Source organism: Cibotium barometz, chromosome 36 (genome assembly GCF_041138505.1).
Source record: "Cibotium barometz isolate CiBa-2024 chromosome 36, ASM4113850v1, whole genome shotgun sequence".
Lineage (NCBI taxonomy): Eukaryota > Viridiplantae > Streptophyta > Polypodiopsida > Cyatheales > Cibotiaceae > Cibotium > Cibotium barometz.
This window is the reverse complement of record NC_141081.1, coordinates 22998485-23022084: the sequence shown is the minus strand read 5'-3', so window position 1 is coordinate 23022084 and position 23600 is coordinate 22998485.

The following is a 23600-nucleotide window of genomic DNA, read 5'->3' as shown; positions in this document are numbered from 1 at the left end:
TCCCAAAAGAAGGTTTCCTTCTTCAACTTATCCATCATTGGGACTGCAATTTCTACATAATGAGCAATAAACCTGCTATAGAATGATGATAACCCCAAAAATCCCCTCAATTGAGTAGTGTTTGAAGGAACCGGCCAATTCCTTATGCATTCCACCTTCTTTGGATCCACACAAATGCCATCTTTGCTCACAATGTGACCCAAATATTCCACCTCATGTGCCATGAAAGTACACTTTGTCTCCTTCGCATACAATTTGTTTTGCCTCAAAACCTCCAAAACCTCTTTCACATGCTTCAAATGCACTTCCTCATCCTTGCTATAAATGAGTATGTTATCAAAGAAGACCAATACAAACTTGTAGAGGAAAGGTTGAAGCACTTTGTTCATCAATGCTTGCAAAGTTGTCGGTGCATTGCATAAACCAAATGGCATAACCATGAATTGATAAAGACCTCTTTCTGTCCGGAATGCCGTTTTGAACTCATCACCACACTCTTCATCCTTATTTGATGGTATCCAGAACGCAAATCAATCTTTGAAAAGCATGTGGCACCCTTTAACTCATCCAAAAGATCATCCACCCTTGGTATTGGAAACTATTCTTGATGGTGATCTTATTCACATCACGGTAATCAATGCACATGCGGAAAGTTCCATCCTTTTTCTTCACAAGTAACACCGGAGAAGCAAAAGGAGATTGACTTGGTTCAACCCATCGCATCTCGATGAGTTCTTTGACTTGCTTTGCCACCTCTTCCTTTTCATACTTTGACAAATGATAGGGAGGTTTGTTGATGGGTTTGGCATTTGGTTCCAACTCAATAGCATGGTCAACACTCCTCTTTGGCGGTAGTGACTTTGGCATGGCAAACACATCTTCATACTCCTTGAGTAGCTTAACCATGTCCACATTCTTGATGCAATCCTTTTGTCCATTCTCATCCTCCTTGCAAAGCTATAGTACATACACATAGCCCGCTTTCTTGAACTCTTTCTTCATTTGAGTAGCATTGATCATGAAGAGCTTGGACCCTTGCATTCCATTCAATATTGTCTTCAACCTCTTGATTTGACTTGGAAGGAGCCAAATCACTAATGGCTTTCTCCAAATCACTAATGGCTTTCTCCAAATCTCTAAATCCTTTTTGCATCATATCATCAAGATAGTGCTGACACTTGTCAAAGCGTTCCATGAGATGTTCACCAAACTGTTGTTGCCGACTTGCTTGGTTACTTTCAATCCTCTTGAACATACTCTCCATAGCCATAAGCATCATATCCATTGTGACCGGAGTAGTCCCCATGGGTTGAGAAGTTTCCAATGGTGGCTGTGATTCATTAGTGGCATTGGTAGCCAAATTCTCCCCACCTTTTGATGATGAACCACTTGCCATTAATGCTTCGGCTTGTCTTGGCTCTTGTTCATTCTGGCCTCCCTTGTTTTGACCGCCCCTAGTCATTTCCATGCATAAAATTGATGTGACCAATTCACGGAAACCACCAAAACTTGATGCAATCAAGTCCAAATTCAACTCTCTTTGGCTTGTTAGATCCGTATTGATAAGATCTCAGAGCTGAATGCCTCGGCCCAAAAAAATCAGTTGTGCTAATACTCTCTGTTTTAGGGTTTGCGTTTGGAGCTCATTTTCTAGATCTCTATTCAAATGATATCCGATTTGAGAGATCTTTATATCGTTGCGAAGCTCTTGATGAGACTTTTAAGACTCCCTAAAAATAGAGCTGAAAAAGTCAACTATCTTTGACTAGTCAATTGCCTGCTGAAAGTCAACATTTGACCTTGATCGCTCATTTCTCCTCCAAATTTGATGATCTTCGGCTTGTTAGAAAGGGGTTGTTGAGTAGATTAAGAAGCTCCAAGGACACATTTGAAAAAGTTCCTGTAAACCCTAAAAATCTAGGGTTTTGTCCTGGCAGCAACTAGGCAAATTCTGGAAAAATTTTGCCATAACTTCCCCTCTTTTTCTATCAAATCTCAATCCAAGCATGCATGAATATCAAACACTGAAATCCATTTTTGACATTTATTCATTGCAAAGCATAATCCAATATCCATTTGAACATGTGACCCATGGCATCAATCTTTGACATGTAGCAATATAAGTTGATGTAGAGGCTTTTGTTTTGCTTGCTCAAGTTGAAATTGAGTTGTCGATGAAGCGCGTTGATGCTTGCCGATCTCCCGGTCAAGCACTTCTCACCCCTTCACCAAGTTTTCCTCCAAGGTGAAGGTTGAGGCCATTTCTTCACCACCATGTGTCTAATCCTCTTCCTTACCGCGTTACCTGGCACTAACGGCAAGGAAGATTCATGACATGCTCCCCTTGGCCTCTCCTCCAAATGCCAAGGTACCCTCACTTCATTCTAGATTCTAGGAAAGAAGTGGGGTACAATCATGAGTGATATGTGTTGGAAAGCTCAAATGAAGGAATGAGTGTTACTTACAATTTGGCTTTTGAGCATGACTCATGCTCATTCATCTCATATTACATAGCATGTACTCATGCTTTTTTTTCCTCCACATGTCCACCCATAGCATCATCACAAATCCAACATCAACAACATCCAACACCAATAGAGATCATGTGAAACATATGCTGGGACTCCATAAGCATTGCTCAAGCTTGAAACTCCATCAAAAGCATGCCATATGAATCATATTTGAAGAAGAAATCTCCAAAACATGATGTAAAGCTTGGCAATGGCTCAAATGGAATCAAATCTTTGCACACATGCCTTCAATGATGCATGAACTAGCATCATTACCATGTGAATGGATGAGCTTAATGTCTAATTTCTAAAAATTAGGTTTCTATATGTAGAAAACCCTAATCCATCCCATTGCTTCAAGAAATTCTTCAAACTTGTTAAGATTTGATGGAGCAACTCACCAATGACCACCCGGAAGCTTCTATGCTTGAGTTTGATGAAGAAAGTGAAAAATCAAGCCACTTTTGGTGAAGAATGTTGCCCTCTTTCTACTGATTTGCAGCCATGATTTGAAGCCCCATTGCTCAAGAAAAGAACCTCAAAATAACCTCCATAACACTGCTAACTCATGCCAAGTACTTGCCTTACTTACTAGGTTTTATTTTTTTTAACCATACCTTACTCAAGAAATTGGGCATAATAAAGTGAAAAAAGGACAATTTATATCTAGTGTTTGGTTATATCTAGTGTTTGGTTAGGAATTTTTGCATGCTTCTTTTTGGAGATTTAAGTTATTATTCTTGATCAAATTATGGGCTATAAACTCCCTAATTTGCAGCATAGGAAAGTCATTTAAATTATGTCTTTTGGTTTACCAATTACGATGTAATGTTGATATGCATCCTCAAATAGTTAGAGGAGTTATTTTGGGATGCACTTGGAAATTTTAACCTCCTAAAGCATAATCATGCTAAGGATTATTGGTTAATGCTCCAAGTTCCTTAAGTGTATGGCATAAACCAAACTTAGTGTATGGTTTCACAACCTTCCTTAACTAGATAAAGGAATAGAATGTTAGATTCTTATGCGAGTTATAGTCCCTTAAGATTAAGATTAATTCATGAGAACCTCATACTTTATGATAGGATTTAGAATACCTATATAAATCCTTAAATCATAAGAAATCAACTAGACCTTAGAATACCTATATAAATCCTTAAATCATAAGAAATCAACTAGACCTTAGAATTCATAAATTCCTAAAGGATTAAGGCTTTAGGGTTATAGGAAAAATCCTGTAAGATTCCTCCCTCACCCCCTTTTTGATGTCTAGTATCTTCCCCTGTAATCAATCCCTCTTCAGAAATATAAAGACCTTGTTTCTAACTGTTTTAACCTAGAGAGAGAAAATTATTCTAGAGAGAGAATATTCAGATTATGAATATTTTTGGATAGAAAAATAACTCATCTTATTAAAATAAGTTCCCCTGAAACAGAAATTCAAAAAGAATTTTCCAATGTGCAATTGGAATTAATTGGAAATAGGTATAAAGAACCTTAGTCTAAGGTCTAGATTTTCAGAAATCTTTAGACTATGGTCCAATTAAGGTTCCTATGGGCCAATAGCATCAATCCATGTGTAGGGAGGAGATAAATCCAAATTGTAAAAAGAAAATACCCAAAAATGAGTAAATGCTCACATGAGGTGAAGAGTTGAAAATGTACAAGGTTTATTAGTAAAAAAACTATGAGCAATATTAAAAATATGAGATATTTTGGGTATAATGATTTTATTATGACACATATGTAAGGAAGGGGAGTCCCTTAAATGCTCACATAAGATGAAGAGTTGAAAATGTACAAGGTTTATTAGTAAAAAACTATGAGCAATATTAAAATGATTCCATTATGACACCTATGTAAGGAAGGGAAGTTCTTTAAAGGAGGTGCATATTTCACATAAGATGAAGAGTTGAAAATGTACAAGGTTTATTAGTAAAAAAAACTATGACACATATGTAAGGAAGAGGAATTCTTTAAAGGAGGTGCATATTTCACATAAGATGAAGAGTTGAAAATGTACAAGGTTTATTAGTAAAAAACTATGAGCAATAAAATTTTGACACATATGTAAGGAAGGGGAATTCTTTAAAGGAGGTGCATATTTCACATGCTTGAATGAGTTTTAAACTCATAAAAATTGAGATATTTCATCTCTCCTCTCTCCTCATTCAAGTCTAGTTCCAAAAAGTTAGCTTAACTGACCTAAAAATGGTCAAAAAGTGACCAAACTGACTTGGAAAATTCTAGAATCGGTTTGTTTGGTTAGGAGCTCAAATTTTCCTATAAATAGAAGCCTTCCCTTGTTGAAAAAAGATATAGAGTCTTATGCCTTGTTACTCTACTCCACCTAAGCCAAATTAGATAGAGTCTTATGCCTTGTTACTCTACTCCACCTAAGCCAAATTAGATAGTGTCTTATTCTTTGTTACTCTACTCCATCTAAGCCAAAATATATAGTGCCTTATGCTATGTTACTCCACCTAAGCCAAGAACTGTGAATTCTTTAATAATCCACTAGTTTTTGACACTTCTCTCTTTCTTCAATCCCCATTGGTGGCTCCATCAACATACTAAACCAATTGATTGGTTGGGGGCCTCTACCGTGAATAAAGAATCAAGCAAATTATAAGGTAAGTATATTGAATTTTGATCTTTTCTAAAATTACTCAATGATTCTCTCTTCTCAACCCCTCTCAAGCTTGAGAAGTTTAATTGGTATGGTTTTTTTAAATGCTATTGAAGTTAATTGGTGAATAGTAGTGAAGAGTTACATAATTTAATAAATGCTATAGAAGTTAATTTCCATTTATGTTTAAATTCTAATGGCTTTTATGTAATTTCTCTCTCTCGCTCAAGAAATGGTCATACTCATGACTCATTCTCAATCCAAATGAAGCTTTTCATAAAGCTTTTCCTTAATCAAGCTAGGCTTGAGGCCAAATTAATGGCTTTTTGCTATGCTTTTAGTTTATGTACATTGATGATTCAATCCATTATGGATTGATGACCCAATTAGAGACCATTCTAATTATTTCCTTAATGATAAGCTTTATCCCTTAAAAAAAAAAATTTGAAATTTATCAGTCATAGTAGCGGAGCTATGGCAAAATTTTTATAGAAATCACGCATAAAATAAATTCATTCAAAGCATAAAAAGAGGACTTCCTACCATATCCTAGGAACTATCATCCTAGATTAATTAAAAGAATATTATTATGCATGGAGATATGGACATTTGCATGAAGATGTAGATGTATAGATGTAGATGAGAATGGAGATGTGGATGTATATATGTAGATGTAGATGTATAGATGTAGATGTGAATAGAGATGTGGATGTATACATGTAGATGTAGATGTATAGATGTAGATGGGAATGGAGATGTGGATGTATATATGTAGATGTAGATGTATAGATGTAGATGGGAATGGAGATGTGGATGTATACATGTAGATGTAGATGTATAGACGTAGATGTGAATGGAGATGTGGATGTATGCATGTAGATGTAGGTGTATAGACGTAGATATGGATGTAGAGGTGGATGTATGCATGTAGAGGTAGATGTATAGACGTAGATGTGAATGGAGATGTGGATGTATGCATGTCGATGTAGGTGTATAGACGTAGATGTGGATGTAGAGGTGGATGTATGCATGTAGAGGTAGATGTATAGATGTAGATGGGAATGGAGATGTGGATGTATATATGTAGATGTAGATGTATAGATGTAGATGTGAATAGAGATGTGGATGTATACATGTAGATGTAGATGTATAGATGTAGATGGGAATGGAGATGTGGATGTATACATGTAGATGTAGATGTATAGACGTAGATGTGAATGGAGATGTGGATGTATGCATGTAGATGTAGGTGTATAGACGTAGATGTGGATGTAGAGGTGGATGTATGCATGTAGATGTAGATGTATAGATGTGGATGTGAATGTGGAGTGGGTGTATGCATGTAGATGTAGATGTATGGAGGTAAATGTGAATGTGGATGTGGATGTATGCATAGGGATGTAGACGTATGCATGTAGATGTGAATGTACGCATATAGTTGTGGAGGTATGGATGTGAATATACGATTGTGATGTGAGGAAATCTGAAGTGATGAGATGGAAATGATGTGATGGGATGAGTATACATATAAATGGAATATGGAATAAGTAATGTAGATTGAGGAGAGATAATGTGGAAAAATGAAAGTTAAAATAGAAATTGTATTGTAAACTGTTTGTAAATGCTGTTTATAAATGCTGTTTGTAAATGATTGTTTTATGTCAAGAATGCTGGGGGGAGCATTTTGACCGTCTTGTGATTAAGATCGTGATGAGAAAGTTGCAACTGCTGACGGGGAGTCAATGAAGGACGTCTCGCGTAGCAAGGTCGGCCGAGGTCTTGACCAGCCTCGGTGCGATTAAAATGGTGAGCTTCCGGTACGGTGGATGAGGGGCCAAGGAAGCGGCCTATGCGTGAAGCGCTAGGTTAAATGCGAAGGATCCTAGAGGGTGCTGACCATACGGTGCTCGGGCTCTGGGTCGCCTAGGATACCCACGCGTGCGTCGAGGAAGATATTGGAACAGAGTTGGAGTTGTTTTCTGAAATCGAGCATGGATCTGGTTGATTGACCTTGCTGGTCTTCAATGGATGAGTCCATGGCTCCTGATATGGATCTGTTGGTTGATCTTGCTGATCTTCAACGAGAGTCCATCTTGTTAAGTGATTATATTGCCAAGTATTATGGGCTAGGAACTATCGAAACGGCTCCTGAGCATTCTAGTTGCCAATGATGCCATAGATACTCTGATGAAGGAATGATGGGAAATTAAGAATCAGTTGGATAAAGTGGAAGATGGTGATCAATGATACTATGGTTTTATTAAAGGATTGTTTTAAACTGGTTGAATCTGGTTGAAAAAGGTAATTTCATATTGGGTGTGTGAGTGGTGTGAGTAGTTTTATTTTGCATGAACATCCGGCTAGGGGGCCTTGGAACTCTTTTCCTTGGTACCCGGGACAAAACCTAACCAAATTTTTAATTGGATCCCATCACTACAGTGGTTGGGCGGTTGGCTAACCCATGGGATTGGATGGGGTTAGGCTGGACTGATGGATCCGTAAATCGAGAATCAAACTTTTGTTTTTACGATAGAAAAAAAAAATCCCGGACAGTAACTGTTCTATGGATAGGAATCAACGGCTGTGCCTCTTGAATGGGGAAAAAAGCGTTGATCCTAATGATCCAAGTGCAAGTTTCTTCCTTGAACTGACTAAGTATCTTATAGATGTAATTGGATCATCTCAATCAGAAATGATCTTGACTACGTTAGAGTAAAAAGTTATCCTGGTGGAATCGCTCGTGCTTTCGGTTAAGAAAGTTTTTCCGGGTTTGGTTTTGGAACAACCGATGGATTAGTCTCTTATCCGGATATCCGTGGGCGAGGCCCCGAGTGTGGGACCCCTGTCCCGTGCGAGAAGCGCTACTTCCGCTGCCAGTACCCCGAATCCGTTGCTCAGTGGGAACAGGGATCTTACAGTTGGTATCAGAGCATTTGGTTAATAAAGATCAATTGAGAAGACAAATATGTCAAAAATTTATCAAGAAACACAAAAAGGTTATAATTGTGTGATATAATTCATACAATTTGATATTCAAACTGAAACTCGTAATTTTGGTAATTGGGTCTTCAAATGGAAGTACCGCAATTATATAGAATCCCTGACTTGCTTGAGGCCTAGACATGATAGTATTTACTTTATAATTCCAAGGACCGTGACTACCCGTATATACCGAGAGTATACTGCAGCTCTTTACTGACAGTATATACGAGTAAATCTAAGACTTGAAATTATAAGCGTTAATGCTATCTAGATGATGATTTCGAATGTGATTGATATGATCTTTAATTCTGTTTGAGAATTGATGAATTGATTTGGATTCTGATTGAAAATGCTGATTGATAATGCTGATTGAAAAATGTTGATTTTTAAAAAAATTAGTTGAAATATAATGAAACCACAATGAGGGGGAATGGGACGAGTCCCTGTGATGATATTCATAACTAGAATGATGATAATGAATTCAGCAAATCACTATGAGGTTAGTGGGTTGTGCTGTTAGATTGCTACTGTTAATACTTGATCGGTAGATCAAGTTAAGGGATGTCAAATTGAGGACTAGCTTAACTGAAATTCTCGTGAAGGAATGTTCAGAAGGAAATTTTTCGGTCTAATGGACCATTATCATGTTAAAGATATGAATGACATGATCTGAATGAATTGTTATTTAATGACGAGTTCTATATAAGGGATATTTATCCCAGTGTTCTGTTGGGTTGACCAGAATATAAGGAACCCCAGAATAAAATTGGATCTTAAGAAAAAGAGTTGTCCTCTACCTTGCGAGATGAGGACATCTCGCACTTTTTAAGTGGGGTAGGATGTAAGATTCCTCCCCAACCTTCGAGGTATACAGGAGTAAGAATCTCCCTTTCTGATCTTATAATTATTCCCTCTCTAAAATAAAAGAAAGTTTCTGTTTTTAAAAAAAAAAGGAAGACCCTTTCCTAGAATACTTCTCAAGAGTCACGCCTATTTTAAGGATTCAAAACAATGAGTTCAGAAGTGAAAATCGGTGTTTTGGATACCAAGATTTTGGTTTTCATTCGAGTACGGCCCAAAAGAAGTTCTTTATCTCTTGGGGAGTATAAGAAGTTATCCCCCAGATATTGTGATCCTTATATCTAAATTCAATGAAAGTAGGTGACTTAGCCTACAAGTTTCTTTTATCTCCTCATCTCAAAATTCTTAATGCCTTCTATAGAAAAATGTGTCAAACTCAAATTATGGAAAGACGGTAAAACTTCAGTGGCAAGTTACCGTTGGCTTCTAGGTTACGCTAGCTCCTTCCTTTATATAAGTCGTAACTTTTACTTGTCGCTCACAGTAATCTTACTCCCATCAATCTCCTTTCTTTCTTAATCTCCTTCATGGCTTGGCAACAGGAACTAGTTTTATCCCTGATGATTTCTCACCTTCAAGACGCAAGAGAGTCTGTGAAGAAAGACTTTATAGAACAGTATGAGCGCTCACTTTTTCCTCACCTAGGAACTTCTGTAGCGCAGACCAAATGGCGGACCTATCAAAATATAACTAGGGTAACACCCTGGGGTCAGCAGCACTTTCGTAACAATGTCCGCTTGGCCATGGTTATCGAAGCCTTGGGTTTGGGTCCCCGATACTACTGCGTCATGAGATCAAGGCATCTTGGGTTTTCTGAGCGGGTCTTCTTATTGGCGTGTTTTCTTCCTCATGAGAAGATATGCCTTTACCCCGTTTTTGGCTTGCCTCTCAGAGGTCCTTTTGTTAGATCACCTCATACCACTGAGATAGGTGCGGCAATAACCAGCAGAATCATTCCCATAGATGAGTTACCCTATACTTGTGCAGCTTGTGAGGACTGCTTTTGTGACCATATGATGGACGGGCTTATGGAAGTGTAAAGAGTTCTTCTATCTTACTGTATAAGTTCCGAGAATGAATAAAGTTTAAATCTTGTTCTTATTTTGAATCTTGCTCCCTTTAAGACTTTTCTTGGTGGTTAATCTTGATTAAAATTTTTCTCTAAGTCTCATATTCGTGCATCTTGCGAAATTATCCCAAGTTGCGAGATGAGGACATCTCGCGTTTTTTAAGTGGGGTAGAATGTAAGATTCCTCCCCCACCCCCTTTTTGATGTCTAGTATCTTCCCCTGTAATCAATCCCTCTTCAGAAATATAAAGACCTTGTTTCTAACTGTTTTAACCTAGAGAGAGAAAATTATTCTAGAGAGAGAATATTCAGATTATGAATATTTTTGGATAGAAAAATAACTCATCTTATTAAAATAAGTTCCCCTGAAACAGAAATTCAAAAAGAATTTTCCAATGTGCAATTGGAATTAATTGGAAATAGGTATAAAGAACCTTAGTCTAAGGTCTAGATTTTCAGAAATCTTTAGACTATGGTCCAATTAAGGTTCCTATGGGCCAATAGCATCAATCCATGTGTAGGGAGGAGATAAATCCAAATTGTAAAAAGAAAATACCCAAAAATGAGTAAATGCTCACATGAGGTGAAGAGTTGAAAATGTACAAGGTTTATTAGTAAAAAAACTATGAGCAATATTAAAAATATGAGATATTTTGGGTATAATGATTTTATTATGACACATATGTAAGGAAGGGGAGTCCCTTAAATGCTCACATAAGATGAAGAGTTGAAAATGTACAAGGTTTATTAGTAAAAAACTATGAGCAATATTAAAATGATTCCATTATGACACCTATGTAAGGAAGGGAAGTTCTTTAAAGGAGGTGCATATTTCACATAAGATGAAGAGTTGAAAATGTACAAGGTTTATTAGTAAAAAAAACTATGACACATATGTAAGGAAGGGGAATTCTTTAAAGGAGGTGCATATTTCACATGCTTGAATGAGTTTTAAACTCATAAAAATTGAGATATTTCATCTCTCCTCTCTCCTCATTCAAGTCTAGTTCCAAAAAGTTAGCTTAACTGACTTAAAAATGGTCAAAAAGTGACCAAACTGACTTGGAAAATTCTAGAATCGGTTTGTTTGGTTAGGAGCTCAAATTTTCCTATAAATAGAAGCCTTCCCTCATTGAAAAAAGATATAGAGTCTTATGCCTTGTTACTCTACTCCACCTAAGCCAAATTAGATAGAGTCTTATGCCTTGTTACTCTACTCCACCTAAGCCAAATTAGATAGAGTCTTATGCCTTGTTACTCTACTCCACCTAAGCCAAATTAGATAGAGTCTTATGCCTTGTTACTCTACTCCACCTAAGCCAAATTAGATAGTGTCTTATGCTTTGTTACTCTACTCCATCTAAGCCAAAATATATAGTGCCTTATGCTATGTTACTCCACCTAAGCCAAGAACTGTGAATTCTTTAATAATCCACTAGTTTTTGACACTTCTCTCTTTCTTCAATCCCCATTGGTGGCTCCATCAACATACTAAACCAATTGACTGGTTGGGGGCCTCTACCGTGAATAAAGAATCAAGCAAATTATAAGGTAAGTATATTGAATTTTGATCTTTTCTAAAATTACTCAATGATTCTCTCTTCTCAACCCCTCTCAAGCTTGAGAAGTTTAATTGGTATGGTTTTTTTAAATGCTATTGAAGTTAATTGGTGAATAGTAGTGAAGAGTTACATAATTTAATAAATGCTATAGAAGTTAATTTCCATTTATGTTTAAATTCTAATGGCTTTTATGTAATTTCTCTCTCTCGCTCAAGAAATGGTCATACTCATGACTCATTCTCAATCCAAATGAAGCTTTTCATAAAGCTTTTCCTTAATCAAGCTAGGCTTGAGGCCAAATTAATGGCTTTTTGCTATGCTTTTAGTTTATGTACATTGATGATTCAATCCATTATGGATTGATGACCCAATTAGAGACCATTCTAATTATTTCCTTAATGATAAGCTTTATCCCTTTAAAAAAAAATTTGAAATTTATCAGTCATAGTAGCGGAGCTATGGCAAAATTTTTATAGAAATCACGCATAAAATAAATTCATTCAAAGCATAAAAAGAGGACTTCCTACCATATCCTAGGAACTATCATCCTAGATTAATTAAAAGAATATTATTATGCATGGAGATATGGACATTTGCATGAAGATGTAGATGTATAGATGTAGATGAGAATGGAGATGTGGATGTATATATGTAGATGTAGATGTATAGATGTAGATGTGAATAGAGATGTGGATGTATACATGTAGATGTAGATGTATAGATGTAGATGGGAATGGAGATGTGGATGTATATATGTAGATGTAGATGTATAGATGTAGATGGGAATGGAGATGTGGATGTATACATGTAGATGTAGATGTATAGACGTAGATGTGAATGGAGATGTGGATGTATGCATGTAGATGTAGGTGTATAGACGTAGATATGGATGTAGAGGTGGATGTATGCATGTAGAGGTAGATGTATAGACGTAGATGTGAATGGAGATGTGGATGTATGCATGTCGATGTAGGTGTATAGACGTAGATGTGGATGTAGAGGTGGATGTATGCATGTAGAGGTAGATGTATAGATGTAGATGGGAATGGAGATGTGGATGTATATATGTAGATGTAGATGTATAGATGTAGATGTGAATAGAGATGTGGATGTATACATGTAGATGTAGATGTATAGATGTAGATGGGAATGGAGATGTGGATGTATACATGTAGATATAGATGTATAGACGTAGATGTGAATGGAGATGTGGATGTATGCATGTAGATGTAGGTGTATAGACGTAGATGTGGATGTAGAGGTGGATGTATGCATGTAGATGTAGATGTATAGATGTGGATGTGAATGTGGAGTGGGTGTATGCATGTAGATGTAGATGTATGGAGGTAAATGTGAATGTGGATGTGGATGTATGCATAGGGATGTAGACGTATGCATGTAGATGTGAATGTACGCATATAGTTGTGGAGGTATGGATGTGAATATACGATTGTGATGTGAGGAAATCTGAAGTGATGAGATGGAAATGATGTGATGGGATGAGTATACATATAAATGGAATATGGAATAAGTAATGTAGATTGAGGAGGGATAATGTGGAAAAATGAAAGTTAAAATAGAAATTGTATTGTAAACTGTTTGTAAATGCTGTTTATAAATGCTGTTTGTAAATGATTGTTTTATGTCAAGAATGCTGGGGGGAGCATTTTGACCGTCTTGTGATTAAGATCGTGATGAGAAAGTTGCAACTGCTGACGGGGAGTCAATGAAGGACGTCTCGCGTAGCAAGGTCGGCCGAGGTCTTGACCAGCCTCGGTGCGATTAAAATGGTGAGCTTCCGGTACGGTGGATGAGGGGCCAAGGAAGCATGCGTGAAGCGCTAGGTTACCTGCGAAGGATCCTAGAGGGTGCTGACCATACGGTGCTCGGGCTCTGGGTCGCCTAGGATACCCACGCGTGCGTCGAGGAAGATATTGGAACAGAGTTGGAGTTGTTTTCTGAAATCGAGCATGGATCTGGTTGATTGACCTTGCTGGTCTTCAATGGATGAGTCCATGGCTCCTTATATGGATCTGTTGGTTGATCTTGCTGATCTTCAACGAGAGTCCATCTTGTTAAGTGATTATATTGCCAAGTATTATGGGCTAGGAACTATCGAAACGGCTCCTGAGCATTCCAGTTGCCAATGATGCCATAGATACTCTGATGAAGGAATGATGGGAAATTAAGAATCAATTGGATAAAGTGGAAGATGGTGATCAATGATACTATGGTTTTATTAAAGGATTGTTTTAAACTGGTTGAATCTGGTTGAAAAAGGTAATTTCATATTGGGTGTGTGAGTGGTGTGACTAGTTTTATTTTGCATGAACATCCGGCTAGGGGGCCTTGGAACTCTTTTCCTTGGTACCCGGGACAAAACCTAACCAAATTTTTAATTGGATCCCATCACTACAGTGGTTGGGCGGTTGGCTAACCCATGGGATTGGATGGGGTTAGGCTGGACTGATGGATCCGTAAATCGAGAATCAAACTTTTGTTTTTACGATAGAAAAAAAAAAATCCCGGACAGTAACTGTTCTATGGATAGGAATCAACGGCTGTGCCTCTTGAATAGGGAAAAAAGCGTTGATCCTAATGATCCAAGTGCAAGTTTCTTCCTTGAACTGACTAAGTATCTTATAGATGTAATTGGATCATCTCAATCAGAAATGATCTTGACTACGTTAGAGTAAAAAGTTATCCTGGTGGAATCGCTCGTGCTTCCGGTTAAGAAAGTTTTTCCGGGTTCGGTTTTGGAACAACCGATGGATTAGTCTCTTATCCGGATATCCGTGGGCGAGGCCCCGAGTGTGGGACCCCTGTCCCGTGCGAGAAGCGCTACTTCCGCTGCCAGTACCCCAAATCCGTTGCTCGGTGGGAACAGGGATCTTACAAATCCTCCTACGTGAATTTACCAATAATAGGAGTTCCTGTATCTCTAAGGTGCAAAACCCACCAAATTGGAAAAGTTAAGAAGTATTGAACATAGACCAAGGTTGGTACACCTTGTAAACAAATATTTTAAGATATCAAAGGTTAAGTGGGTCCAAAAACCAGTACTTGATTGCCCTTCATAATTGTAAAAACCCTTAAGATGAAGAGCATGTGTTTCTCGATGGTCTTAAGTACACAAATTAGAAGATGAGTACATTCTAAGATTAATCAAGACCGTGTTATGCTATGATCCTCAAGATAAAGGCGATAAATTTATTGATAGCCTCAAACCCTCAAACCAAGAGGATAAGAGCTTATTAGACTATGACAATAATTCTAAGGAGTCTATTGGATAAGGAAGTGACCCCAAGAAAGAATTTCTCTTCCTATCAAAGATGGGTACCCGCCAAGGGAACCCTACTTGCATAGAGCTAGATTTTCAATTGAATTAAGGGTTATTTTCTTGCATTCACTTGTTTGATGCATCTTGTCTTATACATGTATTTTGTCTATGCACAGCAATGGATCCTGGGTGCACGAGTGGTGCCCCGTAGACCGAAATTGTGTAAATGTGCAATGAAATTTTTTGAGTGGAGTATTGTGCATAGGTACCACCAAGACCGTGACCCTTCTCAAATGGTACTAGGGTGTGCTCCCAGTACGTCTGGGTGAGGATTTCTGCAGAAGCAGCCTAGAGTGGTGAGACTCACCGGTATTACTGATCAGGCGAGCAGAAGTAGCTCTATGGTGTCAGGACTCACAAGCTGAGGACCCTAGAAACGCCTGGGAGATAGTTAGATCTGAGTCCATCTCTACTCATGCACGGGATAGGGCTGATCACCTGAGTCTCCTCTCCGAGCAAGTGGATAGGATATTAACATTACATGTTGTTTTATGAGTCGTGCAAGTGGTAGAGATGGATACTTGAGTCCACCTCTCATGGCGAAGTGGTAGAGGAGTCCATGCTTGAGTCCACCGCTCCGAACTCTTTTTGTGATGAATACTATTTTTTTTAACAAATGTTGCTTTTCAATATTTAAGGAGAAAAGATACGTGTGTGTGTGTGTGTGTATCGAGGAGTGCATGAGTAATGTTAGACTAGCGGTATGACTGCTTTATTGAATTCATGTGATTAATCGATGTTGGCTAGGGGGCTTCGGTACCCGGGCACCAACCCATCTTAAATTGAATCCCTGTGTTGTGAGTGGTCGAGCGAATGGCTGTGGTTCGCTCGAAAATGGATGGGACTAGGCTCAACACTTGGGTTCGGTTGTTAAAAGAAAATGAGGAATGAAAAAAAAGGGGGGGAAATGGGGTTAATTTAAGTAATAGGTATTCAACATAAGGGATAGGATTTTTAGTATTATTTTTGTGCGTTACCGAGGAGTGTGACCATGATAGGGTTGACCTTCGAGAAAATACCCTATTGTGATGCCTTGCACTTCTGAGAGATAATGGACAAAAATAGCTAAGGGTAGAAGAGTTTCTTGGTGGAATTGCTTGTATTCCTTGTGCTTGGGTTCTCTTAGACCTCGAAGAGAGAGTGAGGGCTTTCGGATAACCAAGTACTAGTCAATACAATGCAAGGCCCCTATGTGCTTGGGTTCTCTTAGACCTCGAAGAGAGAGTGAGGGCTTTCGGATAACCAAGTACCAGTCAATACAATGCAAGGCCCCTATGTGTGTGGAACCATCTACCCGCAGCAGTTCGAGAAACTCCGTTGCACCTTTTAGACTAGCCAAGGTAGGTGGGATCTCACATCCTGGTATCAGAGCTGAATTAAGAGATTCTCTTTAGAGAAATAAGATTTCATGTAATAATTAGAAATTATGATGTTATGAGACAGGAATGGCCTCATTACCCAGACTTACCACAGAGCATTTCATCCTCTTTCCAGCATCTTATGGGACTAAATCAAAATTTGAGGAGGCAAATTGTTGATAGGATTGCTGACTCATTCTTTCCTACCTTGGAGGAAAGGAGATTTAGATGGTATTTTGGGGATCGTTACATCCATGCTTATCTAGGACATGATGGTGGATTTCATAGGAACCTTATCTTAGTTATGATTTATCGGGAGCTTAGACTAGTTTGACGAATTATTTGTTATGATCTCCTAGACTTTGATTTTTCTAGATTCAGTAGATTTTTCCAGGTTTTACTTCTATATGTCCCTAGAACCTATGTTAGTTTACCCTCTACTTATTGGTTACCCTATGTTCAACTATATTAGAGTTTTCAGATGAGTCTTGAATTACAGTTGTACTTCCTCATTGAAGGATTATGGTTATAAACCAGAGCTTTCTTCTTTTGTCTCTTTCAAAAGTTTGAATGAATAAAAAGTTCAATTTTGAAAAATGTGGGGTTTTTGTTAGGATGATGGGAACCAAGGAAATGTGCCATCCATATCTTTCAGGTGTACCTGATCTCTCACACGAAGTTGATATGCTCACTTTCGCTTTTGAACATATCAACCGGGGAGAAAAATCAACTCATCGAGCTTATGTTGATCATCTTATCGAGATATTGTTCCCTTCTTTTGCTGATATTAGTGGAAAATGGTCATTCAAAGCCAGAATTCATGCAAGAGTCTTTTACCCAAATCTTTGAGAAAACCTTATTATCTTGATGGTGTGTCTACGCCTAGGGCTAGTGTCAGAAGTTTTATTTTATAGATCTCTTGAACATAATGTAATCAAAGATCACCAAAATTATAAGTTACTTAAGCATTTTGTACCTCGTGGGATGTTAAAAATCCATGGATTTTCCCATAGAGCTATTTCCTCTAGAGTTTATCAAGGAATACATAGAGGAACCTATCGGTTGTAATATTCAGAAAGGAAATGCTCCTAGATATTTTGTACTTGAAATAAAAAGCATGTTCATCTTTTACTCATAAATAAAGAAATCCTTGTGTTGTTGTGAAATGTTAATTAACCTCTTAGAAAACTTCTTATGGTATTTTGACCATCAGAGAATGGCTATTCAAAGAGAAACCACTGGAACATTCTTATCAGGGATCGAGGGACTCTCTGAAGAAGCTGATTGTATGGCTTTTGCTTTCGAGAACTTGGCCAAACGACCCCTTGAAGAGCGTAAGCAGTTAGGATGCCACTCTCTATCAATAGGATGTTGGTTGCCTTATTTATGTATGCATTTCGAGGCTTGACATTCAGTTTTTGCAGTCTCACAGGTGGGTTTATGCATAGCCCAGGCAGCACTAAGCATTGGCAGCACAGGCAATTAAGCGACTCTTTCACTACTTGAGTGGTACCAGGCACCTTGGGTTATTTTATCCTAAGGGGGGATCATTGCTGCCAGATTTACATGCTTTTTCAGATTCTGATTAGGCTGGTTACTACTATAACACTCACATGTCCACAAGTGGTTTTTACTTCATGCTTGGCAACTTGGGTTATTTTATCCTAAGGGGGGATCATTACTACCAGATTTACATGCTTTTTCAGATTCTGATTAGGCTGGTTACTACTATGACACTCACATGTCCACAAGTGGTTTTTACTTCATGTTTGGCAACTCATGCATATCATGGTTGAGCAAGAAGCAGCCTACTGTGGCCACTTCCAGTTGTGAAGCTAAGTATAGGGGGCAACTTTCACAGCTACAGTTGAGTGTGTTTGGCTCATACGCCTTGTGGCTGATTTGGGTGTTGGACAACCATCTGCCACCACCATCTTCACTGATAGTCAGAGTGCATTGGCAGTTGTGAGGAACCCAGTGTTCCATGCTTGCACTAAGTACATTGAGGTGCATTATCATTATGTCAGGGAGAGGCTCTCTCTACGGGCGAGATCAGTTTGGCATATGTGCCAACACAGGATAACCTTGTTGATCTTTTCACAAAGGCATTGTCTCGTGAGAAGTTCGAAGCTTTTCACAAAGCTTTGGTATTACTTTCTTTTGTGGATTGATCATAGTCATATGTCCTGGCACTTCCCTATACATTGAGTGCGAGCTCATGTTCACAGCATCACTCCTAGGGGGGATTTGTTGACATGTTATGGTAGTGATGTGTGTGAACACACTTAGGACCGCCAGGGGCACTTTTTCCCTCACTAAGAGGTTTTTTTCCTCGTGCGTTGTATATACGCCCAACACTCTAGGGCTATCTTATCTTTGTTCTTGCACACTAAGCAATACTATTTTTGTGTTGTGTGCTCTTGAGCTTCTTCTTCTCCAAGCTGTGTGTGCATTCCTGCAACCCTAGTTCCAACAAAGTTCTTTCTCACATTAAGTGACCCTTGACCTTATTCTACCATGTGTGAAAGCCGTGCCCATTGAATTTATCTAGTGGTGGATGCCATTGTAAGAAAGGACTTACTACCATTGAGATGCTTAGGGATGTGTTTATACCCTTTACAAGGTTGGCAAATAGTGAATCTATAAGTGCAAGGTTAAGCTTCTATAATCCATATTGGCTATAGATACAACCTCTCTTATCACAAATTGATTGAAGTGGTTCATTAACCTCTTGGTCGATGAACTGGTAGTAGCGGAGAGAAGTGATAGATAGACATTAGAAAGAGATTAGTGAGAGTAATCATCAAAGGCTTCATATTCGAAGATAATATAAGCTTTGTATAACAAGATTATGATGAAAAGAATGAGATTAAGCACTCAACTAAAGGCATAATTACCAAATTAATGTTTTTGATAGTTTCTAAAAACTAGACCACCTTTTGTAAATTTGCTCACACCATTGGGGATTTGTTGATCTATTTGCAAATCCCTTTTAGGGGCTTGTAGGGAACTTAGAGTCGACCATTCATGTAGGAGGAATTGAACTCATTGCTCACTAATATAGAGAATGAATCTCTGGACTAGCTGCATGCTATTAAAAATCTATGTCGATTTGGGGATAGCCCCGATGCCAATCCATATGGTGATGAAATTGATCAATTGTTGTACCAGCCCCCCTCATTGCCACCATGAGTATGTCTATAACTTTTGTGAAGGCACATCATGAAGATGCTACATGTATGATGTGGTGGAAGGGCCTCCAAGTGAGGTGGGTACGTGTAGAAAAGGCCTCTAAGTGAGGTGGGTACTCAAAAAAGGTAATAACTAGATTATAGCTAGAATGTAGGGTAGATTATTGTTAATTAAGTGAAGATTGGGCTTAATGATGGCCTAAAGGATGTGGTGAGCTCTTATACCATGTTGAAATCATGGTGGAAATATTAAAGTAGCAGTCATTAATGCAGGGAAACCTAGAAACTTGCATTAACAAATGTGTGAGTTGCATGGGCTTTTATAGGCTTTGGATTCAAGCTTGGATGGCATCATTGATGATGTAGATGAGCTAGATACTTCTCCTAAAGATGCCCCATGACTACATTGATTCAAGCTTTGGATTCAAGCTTTTATAGGCTTTGGATTCAAGCTTTTATAGCCTTTGGATTCAAGCTTGGATGACATCATTGATGATGTAGATGAGCTAGATACTTCTCCTAAAGATGCCCCATGACTACATTGATGTAGATGAGCTAGATACTTCTCCTAAAGATGCCCCATGACTACATTGATGTAGGGAGTCATTTACCAACTCTTGTGAGAGTGGATGGGTTTAATATACCATAGGTTATGACCTATATGCATATTTGGATTCTATGGCTAGGAGGGATAAGTGTATTTCTAATAGTGACTAGGAAGGGAATAAGACATCATGAAGAAAAAAAACCCTAAAATATCTTTGTCATCTTGTGAAGGTGAGCACAAAGCCATCACCACATGTGCATGTGAGGCCATAATGGCTGAGAAAGCCAAGTAAGGAGAAATTGGGTTCTTTGATGCTTCTACTCTAACCACTTTGCTTTGTGACAATGAATCAGCCCAAGGAGAAATCGGGTCCTTTGATGGTTCTACTCTAACCACTTTGCTTAGTGAGCATTAACTAAAAATCAATGCTTATTCAATGTAATACATAAAAATATCCTCATGAAACTTAGTAGTAAGCTTAAATCCAATAGCCCCAAAAAAGGACAGATAGCTTTAGTAATTGGCCCCTTCTCTCCCCATTTCATCAATCATGGATTGGATTTACAATCAAGGACTATGTTACAATTTACAATCAAGGACTATGTTACATCAACTAGGCATCTCAAGGTTAGCCACAACCACAAGTCCTATAGTCACATGGCCTTGGGTTTTTGCTGAGATTGCTCTATGCCTTACGTTGGTCTTCTAGAACTTAAAGCTCTATTCTCACATTGGGTAGGAAGTTCTACCTCCTGATCATGACACATAAAGTCACTAATCAATAACCAACTAAACATTAGACTATTACACTAGGAAAAGAGAAATTCAAAGTATTGCATGATATTATTGATCCTAAATCACCTCTCACAATGTAGTCCAAATCTCAATGATGCCTTCCATTTAATCATGTAATTCACCCAATTTCATTTGTTAAAATCCCAATTCAAACTTCTCTCCTTTTCCCAACAAACAATAAAACAAACAAAGCTAATTTATTTCCATTATTTTCCCTACACTTCATTCCACCTTTTTTACTTTAATAAAATATTCAGTAACAAACTCATTTTACAGCTCAACCATCATACATTAAATTGCCAACGAATTTTCAATATCCCATATAAATTAGCATTGAGGAAATCAAACATCCTTCATTTTCTTTTACTCTATCTTAAAATAAATTAACCATTCAAAATTACAAACATTTCATTTCTCATTTTTTTTTTGTTCATCACTGATCAATGCTTCCATCCCTTCAGGAATTCATTAAGTATGAAAATCTAACCAGTTTGATTTTAATAAGCGAATTTCTGAATTCAAAGCATGTATAAATTTCAAAGGGAAAAATTATATAAAGGTTATGGCCATTTTTTAATTGGCTTAAACATTGCACCTACTCCCTGAGTCTTGATTCCCACAGGCGCATCAACAATGGCGTTAAGCTCATGCCCATGCTGCCACATTTAGCCCCCAGGTTGTCATCCAAATCCTCTCCTTGGAGAATCCATCCAACGATGGCCAGAACAAAATGGCTAGCCCCCCTAATCTCCATGCTCAAGGCCCGCCCACAAGCCTACATAGGCATGTGCTTCCTCCTCAGAAACCTGCACATTGACCTTCTTCTTCTCCTACAAGCCTATGCTACCATGCTCTCTACATATTCTCCTCCTCTTCCTCTCCTGGCTGGTGTGCTTGCTTGAGGAGACAGAGAAGTTATCTCCCTCCACCACCCACAACCTTTGGATTCTCCCGTGTTCAATCCCCACCATTGGATCAAGCCATCTAGATCGTGACATGTGGCTCCTTAATTCCACCCTTCCTTCAACCTCTTACTACAAACAAAAACCCTTTTAACCAAAATTTTGAACAAACTTTGACCTCTCCTAATTGGCCATATCCCCACCTCGAGTTGCAGTGCTTCTAAAAGCAAAATTGATCGACATTTCACCCTGTAAATGCCAATCATCTCTCCACAACTTGAAAACACACAACCTATCATCCACACTAATCCAATGGTACATACCACCATTATCTTCGCCTCATTAGATCATCATCATATTTTTCCACTGAAAAATGGCATGAGATCCCTCTTACCTCACCTGTGCGCTTTAAATGCTAATAAGTACCTCGATAATTACACAATTTTGCACACCTTCATGACCATGATACCACATTTTGCATGCTAATTAGGACCCGAAATCACATATCATCAGATTTTGGGAATATATCAATCTTTCTCTCTCTCTCTCTCTCATTTGCTCTCTCTCAACAATCACTCAATGTGTCATTGTGTATATGAATCCACACATCATCATTCTAACATGGTATCAGAGCTTCTAGATGGATGCAAGGGTTCACATGTTGATTTCTCTGCATTGTTTGAGGACAATACATGCATTTTTGCATTATTTGAGTGGTGGATTTGAGTGGGGGGCATTTTAGGACAAACCCAAAGTTATCCACCACTACACATCCCCCATCTATGTCTGGGGTTCCTTTTGGTGTGCCATATTCCTATGGTGCTTTGCTAGGAAGACTAGCCCCCTAGCCCCTATATACAAGATGGCTTCCCCTCCTCAAAAATCATCAACAAGCAAACCACAAGTGTTTTAGCTTCTGATCATCAGCCACCACCATTGCCTCTAAGGAGCCCACTCCTCACCTATGGGCTTGTAATCTTTGATTTTGGGAATATATCAACCTTTTTCTCTATCTCAATTGCTCAATGTTAGTGTGTGTATGCTTCTGCACATCATCATTCTGACATGGTATCAGAGCTTTCCTTGATCCAAGGGTGCACACTGATTTCTCTATGCTTTTCCAGAAGAGCACATACAATTTTGCATTATTTGGGGGGCCTTTTAGGTAGGCCGACCAAACCTATAGGAGTGGATGACTAACCCTATAGGACTAGTAGACAAACAACCCCCCAACCCCTATATAAGAGCTAGATTTCCATTTTGGGAATATATCAATCTCTCTCTCTCTCTTTCTCTCTCTCATCTACTCTCTCTCAATCTTTCATCTACTCTGTCTCAATCATTCACTATCAATGTGTATACATTTCTCGCACATTGTCATTTCGACATGGTATTAGAGCTTTTGGCTGGATCCAAGGGCATATGCTGATTTCTCTACATTTTCTAAGTAGAGTATATGCATTTTTGCATATACTCTACATTTTCTAAGTAGAGTATATGCATTTTTGCATATGCTAATTTCTCTACATTTTCTAAGTAGAGTATATGCATTTTTGCATTATTTGAGTGGGGGGCTTTTAGGCAGGCCAACCATCCCTCCAACCCTATATAAGGGCTGGGATTCATCCCTCATAAATCATCAAGAAAACCTCAAGTATTTAACTTCTAATCATCAAGAAAACCTCAAGTATTTAGCTTCTAATCATCAAGAAAACCTCAAGTGTTTAGCTTCTAATCATCCTCAACCCTTTCCTATGGAGCCTATTCCTCACCTATGGGCTTGTAATCTTTGATTTTGGGAATATATCAACCTTTTTCTCTATCTATCATGTGCTCTCTCTTAATCACTCATTG